The 27,616-nt window shown below is 43.5% G+C and overlaps 1 protein-coding gene and 1 pseudogene across 3 annotated transcripts in view; both read left to right on the forward strand.

Moving 5' to 3' along the window:
• Positions 1 to 27,616, forward strand: part of PALM2AKAP2 (PALM2 and AKAP2 fusion) — a 615,632-nt gene that overhangs the window by 491,455 nt on the left and 96,561 nt on the right. The gene's annotated exons all lie outside the window — the stretch shown is intronic.
• LOC115802733 (U6 spliceosomal RNA) lies at positions 4,715 to 4,815 on the forward strand (annotated as a pseudogene).

Raw genomic sequence — 27,616 nt, forward strand, 5'->3', positions numbered from 1 at the left:
TGGGTGTCCAAGCTCAGGCGCGGCGACCCAGGAAACCAAGTCCCTGGGGCCCCCTCCTGGTGTTGGGGCCTCGGGCGCGCGGGGAGAGGGTGGCTTGAGAGGGATTGGTCCCTTGGGAGGCCCTCTGACGCACCGCGGACTTTAAAGGGCTTTTATGGTCCTTGCCTAGTGGAGCGTGTGCGGGGCGGGGGCCTGGCTGGAAAGGGCTGTGACCCTGTGGCTTTGAATTCCTAGGTTTGGGGGAGGGCCAGCTTTTGGCTGCTTTATTCAATACTTACTCACTTATATATGCTTTAAAAACTAAACTTAGGAATACCACCTCCCTCCCACCCCCTCCGCCAAACACACACAGAGTCGGGCTGTACAGGAAAAGCAGAGAAAAATCAAAGGTCGGTAGCCGCCTCTCCAGGCCTGGGAGCCGCGGTAGATGGAGCCAGCGGTTCCAGCTGGAGAAGAAGGCGCGCGTCCTGACTCCTTTGATGGAAGCGCTGGGGGCGTTTTCAGAAATCAGGAGCTTTGCAGGGAGACTGAGGCCGAGGAGGGCCGGGTTCTCAGCCAGCTGGAACCTTTTGGAATGGGGTCCGGGGAGCTGCTGCAGGAGGAGGGAGCAGCCCTTCTGCGCGCGGAGGGAGGGGGAACCGGGTCCGAGCTGAGCCTGGAAGTTCGGCCTGAGGCTGGGACCCCAGCTATTAGGATCTGGTGTTTTATCCTGGATAAAGCCGGAGGGTAGGACTCTTTGGCCCCCTTTGTGGGGACACTGTGGGGAGTCGAGGGCGCGGATCGTGGTGGTGAGCGCTGGGGCAAGTGTTCTGAAATCGCGGTGGAGGCGACGCGCTTCCCGGGATAGGAGCTAGGAGATACTGGCGGCCCTGAGAAATTCTAGAGAATCGTAGCGGAGAACAGGGGACTGAATGGATGTCCGGGAGAGCGGGCTGTCCGAGAGCCCGCTGAGGGAGGCGAGGCGGGCTGGGGAGCGGTGGGGTTAGTGGCCGGTGAGGGCGGAAGGCGAAGCGGCGGCTGCAGGCGGTGGGGAACGAGGCGGAGGGGTGGGCCCGCGGGAGCGGGTCCCGCAAGCTGGTTTCTGAGTTTCCCTGGACGGATGCGAGACGGCCAGCATTGGGGATCTCTCCCTGATCCGCAGAAGGGGGCGTCTGGGAGGGAAGTGACTCGTGTAGAGAGATGGTGGATTATTTCTCCAGACCCGGTTTCCCGCGTGGGGCAGTAGTGGTTTGGCAGATGTCTGCCCTTCCCTGTAGCAGTTTTAGGCGCAGCACGTAACCCCCCCCCCCCACGTATTTACCTTTGAAAAGAACACACACACACACACACACACACACACACACACACACACACACGTGTCTCTATATAGTATATCCCTCAGTCTGCAAACAACTTCTCAGAGGAAGCGGTCTTCCGTCTTATCACCCGTCACAGGCACCTGGAGGCTGAATTAGGACAAACCCACCACTCACCAGTGTAATCCCAGGGGATTTGTTTCCTTGGCTTTGTTCTAATTGAAGAGAGTTAATTTAAGCATCACACTTTTCTTCCTGGAAATGTTCGCAATTTAATTAAACGCTCTCTTCCTGCTGGCAGCCTCCTCAACTTTGATCAATAAAATTTCAGAGTAACAGGTCTAGAAATGAGGCATATTTAGTAAGGAGTTCACTGCTTCTTTAAACATAAAGCCTTTTAAGAATTGAAACTTGCCCTAAAGCACCTCTAAACGGCTGTCCGATGCCTGCGCTCTCCTCTCTAGTTTTGATATAGGCTCTTTGCTTAAAGGGCATCTTCTCCTTCGAGTGGGCACACCATGGGTCTTGTAGGCCCTGCAGTTATTTTGAGCTGCACCAATAAAATTAGTCATGAGCCAGAAGAAATGAAAGTAATATACCTTGGGTTTCCCGATACCTTACCTAATAGACTGGGCAATTAAGTGTTGAGATGCTTCTCTGGCAGTGGAGTTCATTTTCAACTTCTTTCTGGGATGCTAAGATGCTAGTGTGAGACTGGGTTTTGAGATGGGACAAACATTTTGAAATACCCATTATCTCATAGTTCTGGCATGACAGTTGAAACAGTTTCCTGCCTGCAGAGTTCAGGGCAGTGTTGTCAGAATTTATTTCACTTTCATAAGTGGCTCCTTCTGCCTCACCAGCCTCAGGATCTCTGGCTGATAAAGTGGAAGAGGTTGTCTTAATTTAGTTATCAAGTGAGGGGAAAATGATCCACTGGTTGTTTTATTTCTAAACGTTTCAGCATTTCAATATAGAAATTACATATTAACTGTTGCTTCTAAAATGTTAACACCCTGGACTTTCTAATTAGTTATGATAATTATGGGCTAGATTCTGCTGTCTTTATAGATTTGGTGGACTCTTAAAACACCCGTGTCCTAGATTTCTATCAAGGTTGTCATCACAAGTCTCTACATATTAGGAAGATGAGAAATGTTTCAAATAAAAAGGCAATTGAATTTGGACGGGGGTTGTGTTGAGGGATTTTAATGATTAAAACAGGAGCATGTTGAAAATTGACTTCTGAAAACCAGTTTCATTTTTAAATTTTATACATTTCTCAGCACTGGTATGATCTGTTATGAATTAGCCTCTGGAATGGCTGTCCTTTGATCCTGAGAGACATGGGAGTCACCATTTGCTTAGATGATTGGTCAGGCATCCTGTGTAAGCTATTGGAAATTTCAAATTGATTAATATACTTATCAGGTTCAACAATGTTAGTAAGTTTTGCTAGAAGATTGCATCATTTTTTTGGTACTGTGCAAACTTGACACCCGGAGGCAGATTTGCTGTGATGCTAAAAAAACTTAAGCTTCAGGGCCTTGCACTAGCACCAGCCTCATTCAGGAGCCCTTTGGGTGGCTTGGGCCTGAGGGAAGGCAGTGCGTCCATCAGCCGTCAGGGGAGATAGATAGATAGAGAGGGAGGGAGGGAGGGAGGGAGAGAGAGAGAGAGAGAAATATGTTTATTAGATAATCACCTTCAAAATATATATGACTACTGTTAAGTTTTGGACATATGCCCTTCAAACACATTTTCCAGGAAGATATTATTATAGAAAAGTTGAAATTATCTCTGTTGTAACAGGAGAATCCACTACAGGTTTCCCCCACTTTCTGAAATTTCACATTAGTACCACTTAGCTTTTACTCAAGATCTACATTTCGCTAACCAAAAGAAATCCCAAGAAGATTTTCCCTTCTATGAAAAAGCTGTTATCGAACTAGTGTAGTCTTTGGTAAAATTGAAGTGCCTGCTGTAACATGAAGTGGGAATACTCTTTGCTTCATGCTAGTTCAGCTTACCAAAGGTTTCATAGGAGTGGTCTACTTTCAGATAGTGGGACAAACCTGTATTTTGCTCAAAAAGAAAACTATAGAGTATGTTTGTGTGATTTAAGTAGGACTTAATTAGAATACTTAAGAACTAGAGTGCTCTAATAATTTCAGTAACTGAAATTTAAACTTGTCTTAAACATTTATTTCAACTGTTGTTGATGAAGATGTTTCTAAGATGTCATAAATGACTACCCCGCCTCGACTACTTCTTGCCTTAGTGAGTTTACCGTGGTGAACGTACTGTTGTCCTTCCACGTGATGTTAGCGTAGATACAAATTATAATTTTTAGAAGTGTAGAAGTGTAATCGCCAAAACTAGTCCAGTACAGACTCTGGAGGCTGGCTTTTGAGAAAACTAAAATCCCAATATAAATGTTATTTCTGTTCTTTGCCCCAGTCTCTGAAAGATGAGCGCCAGAAAAACGAGTTAATCAAGACCTTGCCTTCTTCCTATAGTAAAACAGGATGCGCTTTCTCCAGGGTTCAGCCAGAGGTTGTTTATTCCTTTTGAAGTGAATTCAGCGATTGAGGAGGTGCAGAAGAGGACAGACAGCATGGGCGGAGGGACTGAGAGCATCCTTGGGCCCATTGACCTCTTTTTCCCTTTGGTACATTTTTTTTTTTTTTGCGGTACGCGGGCCTCTCACTGCTGTGGCCTCTCCCGCTGCGGAGCACAGGCTCCAGACGCGCAGGCTCAGGGGCCATGGCTCACGGGCCCAGCCGCTCCGCGGCATGTGGGATCTTCCCAGACCTGGGCACGAACCCGTATCCCCTGCATCGGCAGGCGGACTCTTAACCACTGCGCCACCAGGGAAGCCCACCCTTTGGTACTTCTCTCTCAAATCTAGGAGCACCAGTGCTATCAGGCCTTGGGGGGACACGTTTGAGTAGGATCAAGGAACATGTAAGTGGCATTTGTTCCTTTCTTGGTTGGAGTCTCAGAAAGACTGCATGGGCCCTGCAACTGGAAAAGGTACCCTTTGGAGGTAGAATGCTGAAGGTTTCCTTATTCAGGAAGAGGATAGGGATGGGGATGAAATGATGGAGCTTCCCTCAAGTGGGTTTGTTTGTCTGTTTGTCTTGGAGGATACATGTCCGAGTTGGGGGAGTCATGGTGTGAATGCCAAGGAAGGGGAGAGAGCTGTAGAACTTGGTGGGGGTGACACTGTCCTCTGAAGCCCCCTTTTCAGGGACTTTGTGGTCGGTTGGATGCTTGATTGGAGCAGATGGGGTGAGCACAGCCAAATACACAGATACTATATCTAACGCCCCAGTTATCCAGAGCCACGGCAGGGCCCAAACTCATTAGTGCATTGGCCAAATTCTCTATAAGATCTACAGCATGTCACATAAACTGAGTCTTAGTTCCTTCATCTATAAAAAATGGGATACGGAGAAGATTAGCGTGGCCCCTGCGCAAGGATGACATGCAAATTCATGAAATGTTCCATATTTTTTATACATACTACTATATATAAAATAGATAACTAATAGGGACCTACTGTATATCACAGGGAACTCGACTCGATACTCTGCAATGACCTATATGGAAAAGAATCTAAAGAAGTGGATATATGTATATGTATAGCTGATTCACTTTGCTGTACAGCGGAAACGCAGCACTTTAAATCAACTATACTCCAATAAAAACTTTTTAAAAATAATAAATAAATAAAAATAAAAAATGGGGATACCAAAACGTACCTACTTAAGAACTTAAATGAGATAGGTATGGAAGCACCTTGAACATGTATTCTTCCCCAAATTGGTTGTTTTCTTTAATTAACCAACATTTTCTCTCATCTTTATGGCAGATGCAAATAAGTAAACAGTTTTTAAAGTTAATTTAATTTAATTTTTTTTTTTGCGGTACGCGGGCCTCTCACTGTTGTGGCCTCTCCCGTCGCGGAGCACAGGCTCCAGAGGCGCAGGCTCAGCGGCCATGGCTCTTGGGCCCAGCTGCTCCGCGGCATGTGGGATCTTCCCGGACCGGGGCACGAACCCGCGTCCCCTACATCGGCAGGCGGACTCTCAACCACTGCGCCACCAGGGAAGCCCTAAAGTTAATTTTAAAAAATTCTAGCAGTTGTGTAGCACATCAGTTGTTCATGCTTTACACTGATCAGATCTAGAAGCTTTGGGCACAGAGGTTCTCCACGCCTGACCTCCACGCCCACCCCACAGCCCCCTTTTGACTTGGGGAACCTGGCTGACATCCTTCTCATCCCCTTTACCCCTGAACACTTGCACTGTTGTATCGAGGCTTCTTCCAGTCTTCTTTACTTGCTCTCTCCTGATGTTTCGAGTAGGTCAGAAATTGCTTCTCAATGGGAAAATGGACCCAAATTTTCAGGACCCTAATCCTGGGCTTTAAGCTCACTCAGTGACTGGCAGTAGGATGGGGGTCACTGGGATTCCCCTTCACGAACTACTGCAAGCTTCTTTGCCAGCTTTCATGAGTTTACTCTTTGTCAGCTTTCATGAGTTTACTCTGTCACTGGGATTCCCCTTCACGAACTACTGCAAGCTTCTTTGCCAGCTTTCATGAGTTTACTCTGCCAGCTTTCATGAGGAACGTGGATGAATGTATTAAGTAAAGATTTGCCACGAGGGTTAAAATAAAAAAGGTTTTCAGAAGAGCCTGAGAAGCGTAGTGAATTCAGTCCTTTCTGTCGTATCACTGAACTTCTCACAGATTGGCAGTAGAGTTGGCTTCTTGGGTGGATGACTTATGTAGCAGCCAGATGAGGTGGGCACACCAGAAACATTATTTTGAGTTAATTCTTAAGTGCTACAAATCATTCTTCTTAACAAACACATATAAAAGGTAACCTCCACCCTTGGTCCAAACCTCGCCACCAGTTTCATGGTGCCACACCTGTGTTAGGATGAGCCTGTGCGTTTAAGGAAGTGAGTCGGTTAGGAAAAGCAGTTGGGGATGCACAAACAGCGTGACTGAAAAAGCAGAACACTGTACCACCTAACCCAGTTTGTGATGCCCCTGTGAAGTTTTATTTTTAATCACTGTCTGCTGGAGGGAAGTCCCCCTCAGAACGTCTCCGCATGGGAAACTGTCCAGCTCAGGGCCGGTGACTCTCCAGTGTATATGTACTCTGTTTAAGGGCCTCAGCCCTGCATGAAGACCCAGCTTCCTGGGAATTTGCCTGTTCACTTGAGCAGCATATCTGGACATGTGATGCATCACCCCAGTGTCCATAGAGTGTCCATATGGTACAGACTGTCAGCATCACCCGTGTGGGAGGAGCCTGGATACTGCCTTTTAAACTGGTTTTGCTGGTGATGCCAAGACCAGGTGATGATGGCAATCCTGGTGCTCTGTCAACAGGTCTGTGAATTCTACCTGCACGTTCTGCCCTGTGGAGCACCCAGAGTCCTTATCTGCTATGTATGATTGGCGAGCAATCGAGTCAGTGTATATCAGTGGCGGTCCAGAACTATTAACCTCTCTTCGAACTACATAAGGATGTTTTTTCTTGCTCTGCGTATGCTTTAGCGAGGAAGCCTTGAAAAGGATTGTTACTGTGCAGAGCAAGGATAAACAGTGATGCTAGAGCAGTTTTTCCTGGGTTGTCAAAGGGTGCTGGACTGGACGTTACCCCACAGGCCTTAGAGCGCCCTGGGTTGGTGAGGTGTTTAGAGGAGAATTTTGCCAGACCTTCCAGGGTTATTGTGTTTTGTCGGTTAGAAGGAAGAGTGTGTGTGTGGAACTGGTACCCACACCACTGCAAGTTCTGTGAAGAGAGAGGGGTTTCTTAGGCGGCCATCCTGTCCATCACCATGGCTTTTCCCAGGGTGTTTGTGGTGATCCTGTGGGCCTTGGACTGAGCTAGCGCTTCCCACAGCAGAGATCAGCCCTGCAGGCTCTGGGGGAAGCCCCGACCCTCAGATGCCTTTCTTCCCACCCAGCCTGAGCAGCCTCAAATGCAGAGCTCTGCCAGGGCCGCCTGAGCCCCGCACCTGGGTGTAGGTGGAGGAAGGCCAAACGACACTTTCCAGTAGGCGATTAACTGCCGGCTTGCTGCCCCTCTCCCAGTGCAGCTGACTGTCTCGGCTTCTATTCTCATGACGACATTTGCACAGTGGAATCATGCAGAAACTTACTTTGTTTGGAGCAATGCCTCACATACATTTTTTCTGATACAGCCTACAAATGGAGAAAGACACCATTGTTGAGCACTTTTCGTGGGTGGGTGGGGATGGTGAGAGAGTGATTTTCCCAAAGGAATACATCTTACTTAATATTCTAGAAAAATCAAGTACTACACAACCCTGAATTCAAAAGATCTCTCTGTATGTATGTTAGAATCAGGGTCTATGTGTCATGTGCTGTGTGACCCCAAGGCTGTATTTAGCCTGGCAAATTAGTATTTTTGCATTAGAACATTTTATCCTCGCAAAGGATAGCAAGGATTCTCCCCGTACACAATTCCAGATGAGTAGAGTTCATTCATTTGGGGAGGAATATGAAGAAACTGTTCTGGAAATTGAGATCCAACCCACAGCACTTGCGATTATTCCTGTTTGAGATCATTTTCCCTTTTGAGAAAAGTTGAAATCAGTGTTAAATGCAGCATGGAGGTGGACCCAGAGAGTGGGAGGCATTGCTTTTGCATGAAATCACAATGTGTACATTGTTTAAAAATATTCTTTTCATCGTATGCTTCATTACCAAAACAATTCACAGCCTCCAGAGGACGACAGATGTTATGGTGTAAGCAACAGAGAGAGCATAAACTAGAAGAAAGGAGAGGAAGAAATCCCTCCTTCTCCAACCACCACTCAGAATGGAATTGAGTTTTTTCTTCTAGGGACTTCCCTGTAATCCCCAGGGATGGCTTGACCTTGAGGTTTCTAGGCTTGGTGCTGGGAGGAGCTAAGAGGAAAAGGGGAGGGAATTAACATTTTCTGAGCGCCAGACACCAAACTGGTTGCTTTATCTTCAATGTCTTACCTAATGCTAGCAATCACCAGCATTTTTCAAATGAGGATGCTGAGGCACTGGGAGGTTATCAGGTAACCAGCCAAGCTGTGCAGACGCCAGCCAGTTTTCTTAAGCAGTTTTCCCTCATGTTACTAAACCAGTGCTAAAGGGCCCTGGTGCTCAGAGTGTGGTCTGAGGACCTGCGGCATTAGCATCACCATTACCCAGGGGCTTTGTTGAAACTAGAGAATCCTGAGCCCCATTCCAGACCTGCGGAGTTGGAATCTGCATTTGTAACAAAATCCCTAGGGACTTGTATGCACAGTATGGTGTGAGAAGCTCTACTACCCCGGGCTTGGAGGGCGAAGGTCTGGCAGATACCACCGAGAAAACTAGCCAAACCTCAGGACTGCGATCAGCAGACTGACTTGAGGGATTGGTCTATCTGGGAGCGGGGATGGGTGCAACTATGAATAGAATCTAGCAGGATGCAGCTAAGCATCTTAAAATGCACAGGATGCCCCCCTCCCCTCGCAACAACGAATTATCTTGCCCTGAATGTCCACAGTGCTGATGCTGAGAAACCCAGATCTAGTCGTCCATATCTGGAATTCCCATCCTGTAGATATGCTTCCATAGCTTCCGATGCCTGCAGCTCTCTAGCAAGTGTAACTTAGATGATACTGATTGCATTTTGCTATGCAAATGTGATTCTCTTTACTGGGACTTGGAAAGAGTAAAAGAGCTGAAATTGCAGCATGATAGATTTCCGTTAGGATTATGAGAGTGTCTGGCTCTGGTACCCAGGATGTTGCAGAAATGTTTCTGAGTGTGTACTGAGTGCCCCCCACTGGGGGTCACTCCGCCCCCTCCAGTCCTGCCTGGCAACAGTACCTTTTGTTTGTTTTACCCCCCAAACTTGCCCAGGCCTCTGTTCTATTTCTCAGCCTCCAAGCAAGCTGTGTTGGGTCAGCTGTGATACCTGGAGGCTGGGGGAGGAAAGGGAATAAACGCAAGACTGGTGAAGGGAAGCAAAGCCTCTTTCCTACCACCTTGCCTCCCTGCCTGCCCCTGGGATCTACTCATCTCCCCCTTTTCTCACTCAGCTCCTCTAATTCCAGCACCTCCACTGACAAACACCTCTCCTCTCCTCTCTCCCTGCCCCTTCTCTCTCTAGGTTCTGGCCCAGAACGTCTGGAACTCTCTCCCCTCCATCCCCTCTGCCTCCCTCCCTCCTTTTCTCTCTGTCTTCCGTTTGTGAGCTGAAAATCAACCTGAATCATGACTGGGAAGTGAAACCAGGATGCCCAGTGTATATTAAGGGAGGGGAAAGTTTTGAACTGAAATTCTATCCGATAAAGAACGCTTGGCATTTATCTCCTTCAGAATGGCTACAAACACCTCTACTTACTTTCTTGTTCTACTCTGATTAAAACTTGCTTTTTCTCGAGCTGTAGAGTTGGAAAACAGAATTCTTTCTTGGTTCTAGTGTGTTTTGCAGCTTTCTTTCACTGTCGATATTATAACGATCATTTTCCTATACTTTTAAATGAACATTGTCATTGAAGTAGATTGTTCTCAACAAGTTTTAGATTTATCACCGAGGCATCCCAAGGAGAAGAAAATCTCTAAGCAACTTCTGTGTACCTTCTTTTCATAACTCTCGTGATCCTTTGCAAATGAAAGGGGACGCCTTGGGGAGTGACGGCAGGCTACACAGAACGTCCAGCTCCAGCATTTGGAACCAGAGGCCGGGGCAGATGAAGCTGGAGTGCTGGGCTTCTGGCCAGAGTGGAATGAATCTTCCCAGCACTGGGAAGCCTGTGTTTTTCCAGCAGACCAGCTGATCTACTCCAGAGGGATTTAAATTGGGAAATGGGGAGTTCTGGGGAATAGTGGAAATCAGAGAACAGGAGATCAATTGCTATGGAGGATTATTGGTTATGTCACAAAAAGGGGGAGATTTGACATCTGGTAACTGATTCCTAGTAATTGTTTTGAGAAAATAATTGGGAAATCAGTATTAGAAACAATTTTGTCTTTAATATGAGTCCTAAAGGTGTATAAATGAGAGGAAGAGGACTTTCCTGGTGGTCCAGTGGTTAAAACTCTGCACTCCCACTGCAGGGGACGCAGGTTCAATCCCTGGTGGGGGAACTAAGATCCCACATGCTGTGCATTGCGGCCAAAATAAATAAATAAATAAATAAATGAGAGGAAGAAAACCTTAGGGGACTTTGTCCCCCGAGGTACCCCTCCTGTCTTCAGCCCACACCCTCTAAGTGTGTTGTCACATCTCATGAACGCCTCAAGGGTCCTCTTGGGCTTGATAATGTATGCCATCTTTTGAAAGATCCACTAAATTCTTTGGGCCACAAATTATGCCTTTCAAAATTGTCCTGGAAGAATGCTAGTAAGAATCATTACACAATTGACTACTGCAAATCCTTGGACACATACAGAGTAACAATTACTGGGGCTTTATGAAGAATGGGTCCAAACCAAGGACAGAGTTTACATGAACAGAGGAAAACATAATTCAATATGTGTACAATTGAATAAAACCTTGAACCTTTAACATGGGCCCATTTTCATACCCAAATTGGGATGAAGCTTCTTTCAAAAGAGCGTAACTTTGAAAAAGCTCAGATTTTCATATTTCTTCAGTGAGTTGAATCTTCCATAAGTGCAGATACTGGGAGATTAAAGGGGATTTAAGATGCTTCTGATAATGAATCTTCATTGAAAATCAGACCCTCTTCCAAGTGCCACATATGAATCACCATCTTTCTTTCTTTCTTTCTTTCTTTTTTTTTTTGCGGTACGCGGGCCTCTCACTGCTGTGGCCTCTCCCGTTGCGGAGCACAGGCTCCGGACGCGCAGGCTCAGCGGCCATGGCTCACGGGCCCAGCCGCTCCGCGGCACGTGGGATCCTCCCGGACCGGGGCACGAACCCGCGTCCCCTGCATCGGCAGGCGGACTCTCAACCACTGTGCCACCAGGGAAGCCCTACAGTGCCATCTTTAACCCTCGTAACGTCCTCCTGTTGGGAAGATACCAGTTTTAGAAATTTTTGTTACAGATGAAGAAAGTGAGCACAGTGGTTTAAGACAAGGGCGTGTATCTAGTAGCACAGTCAGAATTTGAATCCTTGTAGTCTGGCTTTTATACACAGTCTCTTAATCTTTACCAAACTTATTCTGCCTTCTTTGTACTTAAGACAAACTAAACTTGCCGTCTCCTACTGCAGTTGAGGGTATGGATCTCAGTCCACAAGCAAAGGCTTGAAAAAAACATAGCATTTTATAACTTATGTAAGTTAACTTAATTTTGTCTCCAAGCCTTCAGTCTGTCCGGCTAATAGAAAATTTAACCTCAGTTATCTTGGGAAAACGCCCACCTTATGATTGTATCCAAGGTCTAAGGTTTTAGGAAAAGGGCCATCTAGACACCTCCCGACACGGGTTTTAGTTGTGATTTCCAGTCACGTGTCTATATTGCTTTGACTGTTTCTGTCCACATGGGCAAGTTTGGGGCTCTCGGCTGTTCCACACAGGCATGGGGTAGAGCCCGGGAATCCTTGGCAAATCTGGGAACCTGGAGCCTGGAGCCTTTCCTCTCTGAAGTCTTGCCAGCTCTACTGGGAGCTTCCAGGGAACAGAGCAAAACACCCAGAGGTAGAGGATGGAAGGGTGCTTTCTAGAATGCCTTGCATAATCTTGTCTATAGCTTAGATTTTTACAAAAGCTAGGAAGAACCTTGACACCAGATCTCCAAAGCAAGCATCCTGCTGGCTGCCTGCCTGCCTAAGGGGGAGGAAGGAGGAGAGAACGTAAAAGGAGAAGACATTCATTAAGATCTCAGAAATATTCATGGACTAGAGTGGTGGTTGCCAGGGGCTGGGGGGAGGGAGGAATGGGGAGTTAGTGTTAAATGGGTACAGTTTCAGTTTTGCAAAATGAAAAGAGTTCTCTGGATGGGTGGTGGTGATGGTAGCAGAACAATGTGAGTATACTTAATGCCCCTGAACTGTACACTTGAAAATGGTTAAAATGCTGAATTTTATGTTTGTATATTTTACCACGATAAAGCATAGTCATCCACACAGAAATTTTATTTCATTGGTACCAATTTTGACTTTTACTAAAAACAGTCAAAAGATAAATCCAGATGACAGAAATAGAAAATAAACATCACCATCAAAAAAAAAAAAAAGTTCATGAAAAACTATCTTTTGAAAGCTAAAGGAGAGCAGTAGATTTGAATCCTCCAGTGGTGGGTGTGTTCACTTCCTTCAAGGGAAGCGCTGGTCTTGTCTGACCTCTGAGCCCATCCTTGGTCTTGAAGACAGTGGGCCCCGAACACCCCATGGTAAAGTGGCCTCAGAAAGTGTTTGAGGTCCAGCTGGTCCATTCCCTTGAAGAACACTCAGCAAGATGGGCCTGTGTGGTTCATGGTACCCTCTTTGGAGCCCACAGGACTGATTCGAAGAGGAGAACGAACATGTGTTGAGCTGTGTTTTCCTACTGCCTAGGCTGCTCTCTGGCCCTGGGATGAGGGCAGCTCCATAATTACCACACCTCTGTCATCAAAGGAATCCTGAGTTGTCACATTTCTCAGTATTGTTTCCTTTGCAAATTAATTCTGGTTTGTCATATTTCCAAGGGGGAAACTACCTCTCCTCGCTTTTTTTTTTCCCCCACTGTAGCTCCATGATAAGGGAAATGATGGATGCCTGGACTTGTCTTCCAGCATCCAGGGCACTGCATATCTGGGCCCTGCAGGGGCCCAAGCTCTGAAACAGGAAGAGGTGCCTGTCGAGGTCTCAAAGACACACTTTCTTAGAGTTTGCTGTCTTCTCATGCTTCCCCGGCTGTCAGAAAGGGCATGAGAGTGACCTGGGGGTTGCGAGGCTGTGGAAACACAGTGGGGGCAGCCCTGGATGGCTCTTCCCCTCTGTGGGCTTTGGCGTCACCCCAGCAGGGTGACTTCCAGGCAGAGGGCCAGCTCCCCGACACCCATGACAGCGGGGTCCCTTCTGCCTGCCGGCCCTGAGAAGCATGCTGGGGCAATTCTGTGATGGCACTGCTAGTTCTTCCCCTTGCTTGTTTGTCATTTTAATTGTGGTAAAATACACATAACATAAAATTGACCATCTGGACCATTTTCAGTCACGTTAAGTACATTCACATTGTGGTGATACCATCACCATGCATCCGTCCACGAAACTTTTCATCTTGTAAAATTGAAACGATTTACCCACTAAATACCAACTCCCCCTTCCCCTCTCCCCTTCTAGCCCCTGGTAACCACCATCTACTTCTGGTCTCTGTTAGTTTGGCTACTCTAGGTAACTCATCTAAGTGGAATTACATAGTATCTCTCCTTTTGTGACTGGCGTCATGTCCTCAAGGTTCCCCCATGTTTTAGCAGCTGTTAGAGTTTCCATCCTTTTTAATATTGGTGAATTATATTCCAGAGTATGTCTATACCATATTTTGTTTATCCATCATCCATCGATGGACACTTGGGCTGCTTCCACCATTTGTCCCACCCTTGTTGTTGAGAGGCATGAGCCATCTGTGAAGTCCTCCGGAGATCAAAAGAATTCCCCAGTCCCTACTTTCAAGGAGTTCACTTCTCTAGCAAGTGCCAAAGTACTAATACAGGAAAAACTAAATCACAGTAAATCATCGTATGTTGAGACATCTGTCAGGACATGTCACAAGAGGATGTGGATTTGCAAAATGCATGGCTTAGAGAGAGTACACGCTATAGTGTGGACTCCAGAGGTAGGTAGCCCAAGCCCCAGTCCTGGCTTTGTCTTTAGTATCCATGTCACTTTGGGGGAATTATTGAATCTTTCTAAGCTTCAGTTTCCTTCAGTCTGTAGAATGGGGGTAATAGTACTTTCCCCATAGAGTTGTTGAGAGGTTTAAATGAGAAAACATTGATAAAGAGTTTAACAGAGAGCCTGGCATGTGGTTAGCATTCAAGACTAACATATAGAGGAAGCAACCTATTAGCCACTAAATGCCAGTCAGTTCTTTTTAATATATTGTTCTTGTTCTCTTAATCTGACTGTAAACATTGGTGTCTGCATTTGCCACAATTTTGCAAATATTTGTGGTTCCTATTCTTTCTTTCCTCTTCATCTCCCTTTAAGATTATGGTAGTTTGCATGGTAATCGATTTTGGAGATTCTCAGATTATTCAGTAAGAATAAGCTGTTTTTATCAGATAATTGATAATAAAAGTGAATATGGCCTGGCTTTCCTATCCATGGGAGGATATAAAATGAGGAAGGGAATGACCGTTAGTAGATAACCTTTATCTAACTGGTGAGGGAGTTAGCTTTCCCTAACTCTGGGCCCCTTAGAGAGAGGGGGAGGCCGGGTTCCATCTCTTGGTAACATAGGTCTGATAACGTTGCCTAAGTGGCTGTTCTCTCAATTAAAAATTTCATATTTAGATTATTTTAATCTCAAAGATGGAAATGCTCTCATTTTTTCTAGTAATGCTTAAGAAAACTTTACAAAATTAAATTGATAGTTTTGCTGAATGAAATATTTTTCTCTTCAAGGGTGCCCTAAGGCATTCTAGAATGTAGGTCTAAGGCACATCATCTGGCTGGTGCATTACTTTATTCTATTCCTGTTTGTCTGCTTGGTATTTCCAACCCAGGAGTCCACCGACTTCAAGGCAATTGAATCCATTATTACCCAGGAGAAAAAAAGTCTGAGTCTCCCTTGCCCCAACAGTAGATTTCTTTCTAAAAAAATAAAAATAAAAAAAATAATAAAGGCATTTGAGAGGAGCAGGTGCAAACACAGGAACCTCCTCCTCCACCCTAGCTGTTGCTAAGCTGTAAGCTAATATTGTGAGAGAGAAAAAATATCAAGTTCTCAACTTTCTTTGCCATACCGCTTTGTATTTTTTACTAGCATTAACGAAGGTTTCCCCCCAAATGCTGGTGAAAGCTGAATGGTTTGTCCTTTAGTTTGTAGATTAGGGAGCTTTGCTTAGATTAACTCAAGGTGCCCAGGCTTCTTCCACTCCTCTTGGAGTTCTCTTTACACCTTCCCTATTATTCTGGTGGTATCTTTCAATCAGCTTTTCTGATCAAGTATTTATGGTGCCGATTACTCAGTCTGCTGGGGTGGGTAAAGGAATGCTGTGGTGCCTTTAAATATATTTGTCTATTTGTCATCAAAAGTGAAAACCAAACTTGGAGATTTCTTTTCTCTATTTAAATTTGGAGACTTTTCTTTTTGCCAAAATCTCTGGAGAATGATAAGGTAGCGGTGGTTGAAATACTTCTGCGGCTTTTAGCAAGGGAGGATTTAGCAAGTGAGAGTTTCCCAGATTGGGTTTAGATTCATATTTATGTTCCAAACTTTTTTCTTTTTTTTTTCTGTAATACCACAGTTTTGAGTATCAGCAGAACTTGGGGCAGATGGTATTTCATGGAATGTGTGTAAGCCTTTGGGGTTGTACATTTTACTCAAATAAACTTTCATGACGGGTTGGTTAAATAGGACAAAGTCTCCCGCAGACTTCACTTGACTCTTTTTGTTCTTTTCCTGTTTTCCTGATCAGACTTCGGTCCAGCCCCCTTTAAAGAGGGCAGCTGAGTAGCGTGAAAATAAGGGTTTTAGGTGGTGGTGCAGTTAAGTTACTGAGGGATGTTGTGGGTTTAGTCTCACTTGACACTAATAGTGAAGTGATATGGGAACCCCCCACTCCATCTGCTCCAGTGGTGGGTCTGGGGAGCTCTCCAGTGATGGAGAGTAACTCCTCTCTTGGTTTTCTCACTTCTGGGTACCAGAAATAATTAGCCCGTGGTTGGCAGAGTGTAGAACTGCCCACCAAGGAGGGATCTTACAGTACGGAAGCAAGAGCATAATGTAGGAAGGAAGTTGACATTTTTCAGGGTCAGCTCTACCTAATTTGCAAAATGTTATATTTTCGAAAGCCATCAAGTAATCCACAGACTCATCAAATCAAAGGGCTAGGTTGTAGGGAAAGAATCCTGTAGAATTGGGGAGTCCAGAACGACTTGATCAAGTTATTCTACCTCCCAAAGCCTTGGTTTTGTAAACTGCAAAATGGGCTAATAATACCTATGATTAGTTGTTGCTGTGCAGTAACCGATCCAGAGTGGCTGGTGTATTTTCAATAATATATATATTTTAAAAAATAAATAATTAATAATAATAATAAATTTATTTATTTTTGGCTGCATTGGGTCTTCGTTGCTGCACACGGGCTTTTTCTAGTTGCAGCCAGCGGGGGCTACTCTTCATTGCGGTGTGTGGGCTTCTCATTGTGGTGGCTTCTCTTGCTGTGGAGCACGGGCTCTAGGCGCGTGGGCTTCAGTAGTTGTGGCACGTAGGCTCAGTAGCTGTGGCTTGCGGGCTCTAGAACGCAGGCTTAGTAGTTGTGGCGCATGGGCTTAGTTGCTCCGCGGCATGTGGGATCTTCCCGGACCAGGGCTCGAACCCGTGTCCCCTGCATTGCGGGTGGATTCTTAACCACTGCATCACCAGGGAAGCCCTCAATAATATATTTTTAATAAATGTAAATTTCCCTTCCTCGACCATTCAGGATCAAGTAAGTTGCCATGTAAAAGTGTTTTGAAAACTACGGATATTAATTATTATTTGTGTTTGCCTCTTAGTTGACTTTAAAACATTTGTTTGTCCCAGGAACAGAAGAAAAATATCCCTTGATTGTGAGACAGGTGCATTTTTAGTATGTTAAGTCCACTGCCTATCTTTCTTTTCTTTTTTAAAATTTATTTATTTATTAATTTTTATTGGAGTATGGTTGCTTTACAATGTTGTGTTAGCCTCCACTGCACAGCAAAATGAATCAGCCACACACATACAGATATCTCTTCCCTTTTGGACTTCCTTCCCGTTTAGATTACAACAGTGCATTAGGTAGAGCTCCCTGTTCTATATTCCCAGCATGTTCCCATCAGTTGTCCATTCCTCCCACCCTACCCCTCTCCCCCTTGGTATCCATATATTTGTTCTCTACATCTGTGTCTTCGTTTCTGCTTTGCAAGTAAGATCATCTATACCATTTTTCTAGATTCCACATATATGCATTATTATACAATATTTGCATTTCTCTTTCTGACTTAACTTCACTCTGTATGGCACTCTCCACTGCTTATCTTTCTTGTGGCTCATTAACATGGTCGATTTCAACCCTTCAGCATTCCTGGCACAGAATCTTCAGCTGTTTTCATCAAGTATGTTCTTGGGTCTTAAGTTACCAGATGATCCTGTGGGTGGGTCTCTGTCGGCTCCAAAATTAAATGACACGTGTGAGTTTTCTTACTGACTTAACTCAAAAGCCATAGGATGACTGGGAGGCACTGAGGAAATGACAGCTTCCAGATAGTCCATCGGCTTTCCAGAACCTGTGTCTTTGGGGAGACAAGTGAGGCAGAGCTAGAACTGCAGTTAAGTGACTCCCAGAGGCCCCTCACACTCACTGGTTTCCGCCTGGTCTGATTTATCAGGAGTGATGGGAACATGATTCAGAGATGGTCTTATAAGTATTTTTATTCTGGTTGAATCATATCTGGTGGCTATTTCCATTTTCCTAATGTTATCTGATTAGCTCAGGGATGCCCAACCTTTATTGTCCTGACTCACTGAGGGACGCTGCTTGGTCACGAATGGGGAGACCCTGGGGAGGAAGAGGGTTGGCAGGCATTCCCCCGTGGTGGGTATCCTGGCAAATTCCAGGGAGGGAAGCATGTGATCATAACTCCCAGCAAAGCCTTACTCAAACCTTGCAACACAACCCATTGTGGAAACCCTTTCATCGACGCTAATACATTCATCTTCTCCTGAAAGGAGGCTGAGCTGACTTCACCCTATCCCATATTGCACACCAAGAAACTGAGTCTCAGAGAGGCTAAGGGAATGGCTTAGAGTCCCACCCTTAGACCTGGTAAAATTCCAGGTGGATACAGACCACCAAAGTTAGAGGAGAAAGGAAAGTCTAGAAAGACTTTCTCCTTCTACTTTAAACTTTCCTGTATTGGTTGGGTAGCTTCCAAAGAGTGATGATAATTTTTTTTTAAATCATTTTTAAAAAAACTAAAAATGTATTATATTTGTGATTATTATTCAAATTTAAAGAAATGAAAAAGGAGCTAATCAATCCTCTAGTTCAGTCCTCTCATTTTTACATATCAGAAGACTAAGACAAGTGCCACTAAGTAATTTGGTCAAGGTGATACATAAGCTGGCAAGTGGTATAAAATATACTTCAAAAACTTTATAGACTACCTGTGGTTATTAAAGCTCTGTATTCCACTAAATACACCTTTAGCTGCCTGAACTACCCCAGATGACTCTGAGCTGTACTGTTTTTTTTTTTTTTTTGCGATACGCGGGCCTCTCACTGCTGTGGCCTCTCCCATTGTGGAGCGCAGGCTCAGCGGCCATGGCTCACGGGCCCAGCCGCTCCGCGGCATGTGGGATCTTCCCGGACCGGGGCACGAACCCGTGTCCCCTGCATCGGCAGGTGGACCCTCAACCACTGCGCCACCAGGGAAGCCCCCGAAGATCAGTTATTTTTAGGTTAGAAACTTTTCTGCACAGTAACTGCCCCTCACTAATGCATAGAAAATGGATACCCTTTCAGGATTTTTAGCACTGTTATAGTTTCTCTTCAGATAAATTTTGGCTAAAACTCTATAAAATTCACCTAGACTGAAGTAATAGTATTGAGTTATAAGAACCTGAGGATGATTTTGGGGATTCCTGTGTTCTGGACGTCACTCTGTAATTACCTAAATGTTTTGTCTTGGGCTTTATATGACTAGTTTATAAATATACAAGATTTATAAGGTCATTCTAAGTAAAAAATTTGGTTATTTATGGTTTTTCTCGGCATTATATATTCATAGATAGTGCAGACATTGAGCGTTAAGGAAACAGTGAGGGGTGAGTTATTTTTAGTTCATATTATTATTTCATTTTATTGGATTTTTGAATTTTTTCTTCTCAGATTTTCTCTGAACCCGTATAACACTACATCCAGGGAAATGTGCTACTTAAGCTTGTTGGTAAAAGAAATTTAACCATGTTTCGCTATAAAACAAACCACTGACATGGGCAGAGGTGGGGGGAGAGGGGAGAAAGAAATAGAAGAAAATAATGAGAAAATCCTAAATCTTCATCACTTTCCATAGGCTTCAACCCAGTTTTCTACTCCCCAAAGTGACAGGCTAAGCCTTTTTATTTGTTGTCTTTTGAACGATTAAGGAAAAGGAAGCTGACATTCATGTAAAACTTCACTCAACAACTTCAGATGCCTGGTGGTAACATCAGTCTGCACACATTTTCAAGATTTATCTTGTTTCATTAAAACTGCAGATGTTATGTCATGTTTTACTTGTCTACATAGTTTTATTACCAGGCGACTTAGTCTTGCAGTCTAGGTAAAAACAGCAAAGAGAAGAAATGGGCAAGTTGGAAGAATAAATTCCACCACCTCCAGTGTGGCGGTGATTGTTAGTAATGAAATATGAAAGGATCAGGTACCGTGCATTTAGATGCCCTATGAAGAAAGCAGATCTAAGGTAGTAACATTCAAACTTTTAAAAAAAGTTTTATCATTTAGTTAGATTTCCTGGGTGGCCACTAGAGAATGGATTTGGAGGAGCTTGCAGTGGTCCAAGGCCAGTGAGAGCTTTCGAGGGCATTGGCGGGGATAACAAGGAAGACCTGACCTTTCATGTGACCCCTCCTTGGCTCCCTTCCCAGGCTTCCTCCTTTTGTCTTTTTCTCCTCTGTAAGGGCAGGATTCCATGGCAGCCTTTGAAGATCTGGCACTTAGCTTATGCTCTGAGAATTTACCAAGTGAATTCTTGCTTCTCGTAAATAGTAATCCACCAGCCTGGGTAGCGTGTAGGAGAAACAGGATGGGATGTCCAGCCATGGACCAGGTTGCCAGCGCTAACGCGGGGCTCATTGCAACATAGCGCCTTCTGCCTGTGTGTGAAGGATGGAGGAATGCTGAGCTTGAATCATGAGGGTGAAAATAGCCTCTCAAAATACGCTGCAGCCATGCTGGGATGGATGGCATGATGGACTCACTCTGGACCAGCCCCACGGCTTGCCTGGCAGGTGGCCAAGCAGAATGGGGCGGCCCCTGATTGATCAGAGGTCTCCAGAAACTGCCTGCTGCTAACCTTGGATCTTTCTAGAATCATGTAGGGGATAGAGTTTGCCTGTGGTGTCTGTTGTGGAAAAGGAAGAAAAACTGAAGGTGGACCTGAGAGAAATGATTTGTCCTGGGTCCTCCCTGTTCTGAGAATGGCACTAAGGGTTTGAAGGAAAGGATGGGGAAGACATTGGTTGCGAGAGATTGGTAGTTAGGACACAGGCATCCTTATGTGCAGGAGTCATGTTTTGTTTAGGGGAGCAGTGTTTATATAGCATAAATGCTCTGGAAGTATATGGACCACCAGGAGGCATAATCTATCCATATGATGCCTGCCCTACAAAGGCAGTCAGCCTGCCCAGATAACCCACTGCAGAGAGCAGCCAGCTTTTAGAGACTACTCTCTAATTAAATGACTTTCTTCCCTGTACCTTGCTCTCACTTTGTGGGCTACTCAATTCATTTCCCCTGTCTCTTGAGTTCGGCCCCAGTTCCACCTTGGTCGACACCCCAAATGACCCTATTTCTTGGGCTCACCTAGCTGGCATTCCTCTTTCCTTCCTTACTTAACTTTGTATGTCAACTTCAATGTGATTTTCTAAAGAGAACATATTATTAAAAAAATGGAAATCTGAGACAATGAGGAAGAGTAGAAATACATCACTGTTTATTTTTAGGCCCAAGAATTCACACAGCGACAAACCCAAACAGTTAATTATTGCCTTAGGAAAGGTTTCTACAACTGTGCTTGCCAGGTACAAGAAAGGAAAATTATAATTGATTTCTGCATTACTCTTGGAATAACCTCATCATAGATTTTCAAGCACAGACTGAGCCTTTTTGTAAAGCCCTGAAGCTTCTATCTGCAAGTCCATCTGAAGGACAGATTCCCTGTTCTAAGCAAGAATGTGTCATCGCTGGCCTTGTGTTTTCAGATTGACACAAAGCTTTGGGGGAAAAAATGCTGTAGTAAAAAGACTAAGGGTAGTTCTTCCATGGGAGTTCCTGGAAACTTCTCAACTGGGACATTTGAAGCAAGCCTCATGACCTGACCTGAGAATTGCCACAGCTGACATGCTTTTATAGGATGTTCTACAAGGACCTGTTTTTGTGATCCACAGACTTGGGCCATGGTTAGCCTAGTTTGTTGTTTTATCTCAGTTACAAGACTTTTAGTAAAAGAATAAACAAGAAAGTTCAGATGAGTCAAGAATGTATTTTAATAAAGAAGATGTGGTAGAGATATACAATGGAATATTACTCAGCCATAAAAAAGAATGAAATAATGCCATTTGCAGCTACATGGATGGACCTAGAGATTATCATACTAAGTGAAGTCAGACAGAGAAAGACAAATATCATATGATATCACTTACATGTGGAATCCAAGCAAACTAAGTCAGAAAGACAAATACCATGTGATATCACTTAGTGTGGAATCTAAAATACGACACAAATGAACATATCTGTGAAACAGAAACAGACTCACAGTTGTTGAGAACAGACTTGTGGTTGCCAAGGGGGAGGCAGGTGGGGGAGGGGAGGATTGGGAGTTTGGGATTAGCAGATGAAAACTAGTATGTATAGGATGGATAAACAACAAAGTCCTACTGTAGAGCACAGGGAACCATATTCAATAGCCTGTGATAAACCATAATGGAAAAGGATATGAAAAAGAATGTATTTGCCTGGGCTGATATAACTGGCTGTATAACTGAGTTACTTTGCGGTACAGCAGAAATTAACACAACATTGTAAATCAACTATACTTCAATAAAATTATAAAAAGAAAAGAATGTATTTTAGATGCCAGCTCTAAGGATGTAACTAGAGGGCAAATGATACTAAGTTTTCAGTTTCTCCAGGGACTCGGGTTTACATCCAACGTCATCACTTCTATATGGAAGATTCTACCCAAAAGTCTTTTCTCTGTGCAGGTTCTGAAAAAAATTTGGGGTGTACTATATTTCTTAAATGTAACTAGCAAATATATTATGAAGATGTGTTAGTTATTTTCTAAAGGCTGACTTGATTGCTACTTGGCATAAACTTTTAACTGTTCTTTTGTTCCGTCAGGATGTTTATATAGCTTCACGTATCTCTCCACAAAATACATATTAATTGCCGAGGGAACAGAGTAAATTTGCAGCGGAGGAACCTGGCAGACACCACCCTAGTCTGAAATTAAAAACTACCACCATCAGTAATTGGACAAATTGACATTGATCACCATCTGATGAGATGAGCAAGAGAAAAACACAGCATCACTTCTGTGATATTCCTACAAAAACTTGTAACTTGGATCTAATCATGAGAAAATATCAGATAGCCCCAAATGGAAGAGCATTCAGCAAAATAACTGGTTTGTAATTTTTTAAAGCATCGAGATTATGAAAGACCAAGAAAGTGCCCCAAATTGAAGGAGACTAAAGAGACATGAGAATAAATGCCACATGGGACCCTGGATTGAACCATTTTTTGATAAGAACATCATTGGGATAACTGTTGAAATTTGAATGGGGTCTGTAGTTTAGGTGGTGGGATTCTGTCAATGTTAATTGCGTGATTTGGAGGCTGTACTGTGGCTAGGTAAAAAAAGGTCCTTATTTTTAGGAACTGTACACTGAAGTATTAGGAATAATGAGCCTTACATTTGCAACTGACTCCAATGGTTTAGAAAAGAATTATATACACACATATTCTAATAAGGTTTTAAGGTAGGAGACGTTATTATAAGAGACAAATTAGAAGGATATGCTCTTTCATGCGGGGACAGTTATTTTTGCTGTCAGTTTGACAATCTTGAGAAAATTCTAGCTGATGCTTGGGTGCCACTGTTTCCATACACCAGTCCTGTAGTCTGCCCCTGCTCTTCTGAGACTTGAGTGGAAAGTAATTTCAAATATGTTGTGAAATTTACCAGTGTAAAATTGCTGCTGTGAACAGGATTTAATCTGTTTAGGGCTTAGACACCTTATCTTCAAATTCCTCTGACATGAAGTATTGAGCTAGCACTACATAAAAGTGTTTGAAGACTGAATCAGATGTGTATGTGATTCATATAAGTGTATAATTTACCTATAATATTTATTTTTCCTGGTTATGAAAATACTACTATAAAAACTGTAGATACACAAAGTATAAAAACAATAAAAAGAAAATAAAGTTCAAATAGAATCTCACCACTCAGAAACCACAGGCCACTGGTAATATTTAAGCTTCTTTCTAATATATATTTTTTAAACTGTCCCCATTCTTTGTTTTTTTTTTTTTTGCTGTGTGTGGGCCTCTCACTGTTGTGGCCTCTCCCGTTTCGGAGCACAGGCTTCGGACGCACAGGCTCAGCGGCCATGGCTCACGGGCCCAGCCGCTCCGCGGCATGTGGGATCTTCCTGGACCGGGGCACAAACCCGTGTCCCCTGCATCGGCAGGCGGACTCTCAACCACTGCCACCAGGGAAGCCCATAAACTGTCCCCATACTTGAGACAGCATGCTGAATATATAGTTTTCCCTATAAACTCAAAAAATATTAAATATCAAAAAACATTTGTTTTGTATCCTAATGTTTTTATTCATTTTAGCATAAGCATTTTCCCAGTAAAGAAATTTCAGATATTTTTTAAGCTTTTCATTTTCACATAATTTTCAACTTAGAAAAGAGTTGCAGGAATAGTACAAAGAATTTTTGTGTTGCTTTAACCAACTGCTAACATTTCTCATAGTTGCTTTCCCTCTCTCTCTTCATATTCATGTATATGTGAATTTACATATATAATGTACGTGTATTACATATATTTAGATATTATTTTTAACGCAGCTTTTTTCTGAACCATTTAAAAATAAGTTGCAGATATCATGCCCTTTTATGTTATTTTATAGTCATAATAAAGTTTGAAAATTCAGGAAATTTGATATTGATACAGTACTAATATCTAATATAAACTGCATTTTCATATATTGCCAGTTTTCTCCAAAATGCTCTTTATAGCAATATTTTTTTTAACCCCCAAACCAGGATCCAATTCAGGATCATTTAGATGTCATGTCTCCTTAGCCTCTTTTCTTCTGGAAAAATTCTTCAGCCCTTTTCTTTTTTTTTTTTTCTTTTAATTTTTCTTTTCTTTTTTTGGCTGCTTTGGGTTTTCGTTGCTGTGCGCAGGCTTTCTCTAGTTGTGGTGAGCGGGGGCTACTCTTCGTTGCGGTGCATGGGCTTCTCATTGCAGTGGCTTCTCGTTGCAGAGCATGGGCTCTAGGCATGTGGGCTTCAGTAGTTGTGGCACACAGGCTCAGTAGTTGTGGCTCGCGAGCTCAGTTGTTGTGGCACACGGACTTAGTTGCTTTGTGGCATGTGGGATCTTCCCAGACCAGGGATTGAACCTGTGTCCCCTGCATTGGCAGGAGGATTCTTTTTTTTTTAATTAATTAATTTTTTTTACATCTTTATTGGAGTATAATTGCTTTACAATGGTGTGTTAGTTTCTGCTTTATAACAAAGTGAATCAGCTATACGTATATCCCCATATCCCCTCCCTCTTGCACCTCCCTCCCACCCTCCCTATCCCACCCCTCTAGGTGGTCACACACCACCTAGCTGATCTCCCTGTGCTATGCGGCTGCTTCCCACTTGCTATCTGTTTTACATTTGGTAGTGTATATATATCCATGCCACTCTCTCACTTTATCCCAGCTTAACCGCTGCACCACCAGGGAAGTCCCAGCCCTTTTCTTGATGTTGACGTTTATGAAGAGTACAGGAAATGTCCCTCCATGTAGATTACTCGGTTTTCTACACACGGTGGTAATAACTATTAAACATTCCATTGAAATATATTTAGATAATGGTTTATGTTGGGCAGTTAGGTGGCTTCCAGATGTTTGCCTTTATAAATAATATTGCAGTGAACAGCCTTATACTTATGTTTTTGTAAGCATCCCTGATTATTTTTGTCTAAAAAAATCCTGGAAATGAAAATGCTGGGTAAATTAGCCTGGGTATGACAACATATTTCCAAATTGCTTTTCAGAAGGGCGAAAAGGGCAGTAATAAAATCTCACAGGTTGCCAAACGAACCTCCATTTTTGAAACCCAGGAATCTAAAAGAAAGACCTATGGAATATATTTTATGTTGTTACTGTTTTTAAGTTTTCTCTCATATTTTTGTTAGATGTGCTGTGTTAAGTAAAAATGCAGGGTCCAAAATTATGCACACTTCATGTTTAGAAGTGTAGAGAAGACAGAGTTGCCAAAGCGGCCTCTGAGTTGTGTAGGCAAGCCAGTTGTTCTGGGTTGTTTATTCATTTGAAATTGATCCTGGCACCCATCAAGGTAAGATTACTGTATCTTTGCATGGGGCTTCTTTTCACTACCCATATAGATAAAGCTTTAATATTTATTTTATGGGCAATTTTTAACATCTAGCGCATGAGTGAGGCTGTCACACAGATTGTATCCCTCCAGTGCCAGGCCCAAGCACAGCACTTGTCTCAGAAATGATACTAGTAGGCCTTTGTTCAATGAAGTGGATAGATTTGGTGGAGAGCTCTCAGTGAGTCAGAGTTTGGGGAATCGGTGCTCTTGGTAGTTAACAGCATAAGCTCTGGAGTCTGACTCTTGGGTTTGAGTCTCAGCTTACCACTTACTTGCTGTGTGACAATGGGCAAATCCCTTAACCTCCCTGAGCCTTGGTTCCTTTATCTGTAAAAGGGGGATCATAATGGTACCCATCTAATAGGGTAGTTGTGAGGACTAGGTGAGATGACACATAGAAAGTCCTAACGTGGCACATTCTAAACCCACATTCAGTGTGAGCTTTCATGATTATAGTGACTGTCCATTCACTTTGAGGTTGTGCTTTTGAGGTTGTGCTTTACAGTGGCAAAATCACTTCTGCATCTTGTGAGGTGGGTAAGGCAGGTGTTAGTTCTTCCCTTTGACAGGTGGGAAACCCAGGTTCAGAGGGGAGCTGTCCGCTGCCAAGGCTGTGGGGCTAGTACACGGCAAGGCCAGGCGTTCATCCCTGTTCTGTGACTCATAGGTCAGGGCTCTTGTTCCTGAGATCCGCTGCCTCTTTCATAACTCTGTACCTGGAAGTCCAAAGCTATCTGGGCAAATGTTAAAGAAACACCAGGATATGTGTTGATATAGACCAGGCATCAGCAAACATTTCTGTAAAGAGCAGGCAGTCAATATTTCAGGCTCTGCCGGCGGTGTGGCGTGTGTTTGAATTACTCTGCTCTGTCTTTGGAACTTGAAAACTGCCTTAGACAATATGTAAATAAGTGGGCGTGGGTGTGTTGCAATAAAACCATATTTACAAGAACCTGTGGCAACCAGATTTGGTTCCTGCATGGGCTGTGTTTTATCAAACCCTGATTTAGACAGTTGGTGCACTTCTGGTGGGGGGAGCATGTACATTTCATTATGTCGGCCACTCAAGAACCTTCTTTTGAATCCTTAGACATAGTGATAAATGAGCCAGTAGCTTAGGCCCGGGCACTTAGTAGGTACTTGGTCACTGCTCGTCAAATACATGAGAATTTCTTCTATCAGTCTGTATTTTCCTATGGAGAATTTTTCTAAAGTTACATATTCCTAGATTTTAAAAAAGATCGTGGTTTATTTAGCATTTATGAATTTTCAACTTTTTTGTTTTTGTAGCATGTCATTCTGAAATGACATTAAAAGCACATTGGGAAAAGAGCTCTTATCCCCAAATGTGTATGAAAAAGTTTTTTTCAGATATTTTTAGTTTTTATTATATATCAGTTTATTTGATTTTCATTCTCTTGCAGTGAGGGTAATTTTTAATAAAAACTCTCTTTGGGGATTTAGACAGTGTTTGTTTTAATTAGAAAGATATCTCATTTTGTACTCTTAGACTACTGTTGACTCAAATAATTTAAAAAATAAGGGCTGAGGACACATTTGTTCTTTCAAATTAAACAACTACTCTTTGTAACCTAGATAAAAGCCAGCCTGTGGATATGCATGCATGGGGTTTTGCTCCAAGAATATTTCTCGTGGTGTGGGAAATGGCAGTGGTGGCCTCTTGACCCTCAGGCCAAAATACATTTAGTTGTACTTCGACCATGAGAGCGACCCCGTATGACAACTAATTTT

Source organism: Delphinapterus leucas, chromosome 6 (genome assembly GCF_059928025.1).
Source record: "Delphinapterus leucas isolate spDelLeu-1000000601 "Yukka" chromosome 6, BTC_Dleu_Yukka2, whole genome shotgun sequence".
NCBI lineage: Eukaryota > Metazoa > Chordata > Mammalia > Artiodactyla > Monodontidae > Delphinapterus > Delphinapterus leucas.